Source organism: Henckelia pumila, chromosome 1, assembly GCF_033568475.1.
Source record: "Henckelia pumila isolate YLH828 chromosome 1, ASM3356847v2, whole genome shotgun sequence".
NCBI lineage: Eukaryota > Viridiplantae > Streptophyta > Magnoliopsida > Lamiales > Gesneriaceae > Henckelia > Henckelia pumila.
The window spans coordinates 132,278,959-132,281,917 of record NC_133120.1 but is presented as its reverse complement, the minus strand read 5'-3'; the positions used below and the strand labels follow the sequence as shown (position 1 = coordinate 132,281,917).

The window sequence follows — 2,959 nt, the reverse complement described above, 5'->3', positions numbered from 1 at the left end:
TGGATATCTCAGTCAGTACTTATATATCTTTATAGGTCAAGTGTAGGTGAACATCCTAGTATCCAAGCCTATAATCAAATGTATATCATATCACTTAAACCATACTAAAAGACTTAACTAATCAAATAGATACTCCCAAACTAGGGATAAAACCTTTAAATGTCCTTATTGTTTTCGTGTTTTCTCATTTATGTCACTCAAAACATTTCGGTGCTATTTATATCCTTAATTCGGACTTTAATTTCCGATATATATCCCTGCCGTCAACTACTCCGTTTATTGGAAACGGATCACTCATGTGCATTGAATAAACGCCCAATTCTTTCAAATTGACCTCATCTCATATTCCATGCAATCGTATCTTCCATCATCTTGAAAAACCTAGCGTTACTCCGACATCTCAAACACCATCCCAACTTGCCCTCCATGCTCCACCATGTTCATCACATTTGCCAACGCGTCGTCGGCAACTCCCACCACCGCTACCCAACCGTCGTGAGAAGGGGAGCCCAAGAGAGCAGACCCCATGGCGGCGAGACCTGTTAACACAGGCACGGCCACGGAGAGAAACTTGTTGAGTTTCAGTGCTTTCTCACTCAATCTCAAGTAATCTCGTCCATCTTTTCTCTGCATGAAATTTAATCTCTCATTTCTTCCTCCAATTTTTGGTTACATCAAACTGCGGGCTCGACAAGCTCTAGGAACTTGTTGAACATGGCGCCTTGAAGAGGAAATGCGCGGGTACGCCTTATCCAGAGCCAACACTTTCTTCATTAATTCACATCAAATCTGGTGAAATTACCCATCGACAAAACAATGGTAATCTGATTCTGAAGCTGTTTGAACAATCTCGTAGCATTTCTTTGTTCCTTTGCTAGCTGAGATGGCTGGATCTTAATCATAATCGAGAGAAGCCCAGTTGCCCCGACGTACAAGATGGTGGAAGAAAGCTTCAGCGCAGCCGCTGGAGCACCGCCATTTACGTAGGCTATCCCAACCATGGTAGGGGCGACGAGGATCAAACCATTGATAGATGTCAAAATAAGGTTGTTCCAATTCGATCTCTACTCACAAATATTCTGATTACTTTGAAAGAATGGAGGGTTCCTATTTTAATTTGGGTGTTTCCCGACTCATGTGTATTGCACGTGAGTGATCCGTTACCTATTAACGGAGTAGTTGCCGGAAGGGATGTATATTGTAAATTAAAGTTTGAATTAAGGATATAAATAACATGGAAATGTTTTGAAGGACGTAAATGGAAAAACACGGAAACAATAAGGACATTTGAAGGTGTTAGCCCCCCAAACTATTTAAAGAACTCGGAGTATCACCTACATCCGTTTACTGTCCACTAATGACGATTGCATCAAAAACCATCCTCAACCTCGCTACGATCCCGAAGCATCTTGTTATCATCCTGCCCACGAGACGATGCCTAGAAATCACTAATTATAGGCTGAGAACGAGAGAGAAGCTGAGGAATTGGCAAAGAGAAGTGAAGCTCATGGCCCATATTTATAGGCATCGATCAGAACCACCGATCCCTGTTCAGAGCTTTCGAACGCACTTCGGAATGCCCGAAATCCTTCCTTGAAGCTTTCGAAATCTAGCCACCGAACGCGTGCTTTGATTGCACAAATCGCTGCTGCCGACACAGTTCAGGTCTTCCAAACTCTAGTTCGGAGCTTTCGATCTGCACTTTGGAGCTTCCGAACTACTCGGTATATCCGATCTTCAACATTGGATTCCGATCAAGTTTGGTGCTTCCAAACTGCTCTTCGGAGTTCCCGAACTGTCCCAACACAAAAACCCTTGGAACCATTTCTGATTATTTCTGAATCCGATTTTTAACTTATTAAATCCAATCGAGGAACCTTTAATCATGTCTTAACCCTTTAAACATGTTTATTTAGTTGATTAGCTTAAATAAAAATCGGGTTACTGCAGGTTTCCACAAGATTGAAGTTTTTAACAAAGCTATGTTGGCTAAACAAATTTGGAGAATTATTCATCCACCCAACTCTCTTGTGGCCCGTGTGCTAAAGGAGCTGTATTTAAAATTTACAGATATCATGTTAGTCCCTATTGGAAGCAACCCATCCTTCATCTGGCGGTAATTAATCTGGACTAGAACGTTGATTGAGAAAGGTATATACTAGCGAGTAGGAATGACATGCATATACTTATGGAGATAAATGGATTCCACGTTGGAAAACTGTGTAACACCGAACGATATTTCTAGCGGGATGAAATCAGAAGTGTGTAATTTCATAAGAGATAATGGTTTGGATAGCCAACTGATCCAAGCCACCTTCATGCCCCACACTGCAGATTAATCGTGACAGTTCTTGTCCCTGCTCAATACAGAGAGGATCTTAGATTCTGGAGGTTTGATAAAAAAAAAGAAAAGAAAAGTACTCAATCTGGGAGGGCTATAGGTTGGAGATGAGATGCTATTTTCCACCGGTGCACACTTCGGAGTCTACTTTGAAGAAATGCTAGGACTTTATTTGTTCTCTATACATCCCACCGAAAATTAGGATTTTTTGTTGGCGAGTTGCTAAATATACTATACCAACTAACGGGAACCTCTCTGAACACATCATGTTCTAAGGGATGAGGGATGTCCACTATGTATTCAAGCTTGGAATCCACTACTCGTGTGTTGTTCTATTGCCCAGTTATCAAGGCCGAATTGAAATGTAGTAGCCAGAATCCTAATTAAGCTAATATAATGCATAAACATGATTAATGGATTCTCATTTGGGTTTAATAGTTGAAAATCAGATTCAAAATGATAAAAAAATGTTTCCGAGGGCTTCAAGTGTTGGGACAGTTCGGAAGCACCAAACTGGTTCGGAAGCTAGAGTTGGTAAGTACTTAGCAGTTTGGAAGCACCGAACTGGAGATCGGAATCTTTGATATCAGATCAATAAGACAGAGTATGGGTTTTGAT

The 2,959-nt window shown here is 41.1% G+C and overlaps 1 pseudogene; it reads right to left on the bottom strand.

Moving 5' to 3' along the window:
• Positions 1 to 335: 335 nt before the first annotated feature.
• Positions 336 to 1,825, bottom strand: LOC140874022 (probable F-box protein At4g22030; annotated as a pseudogene).
• Between the last annotated feature and the right edge of the window lie 1,134 nt (positions 1,826 to 2,959).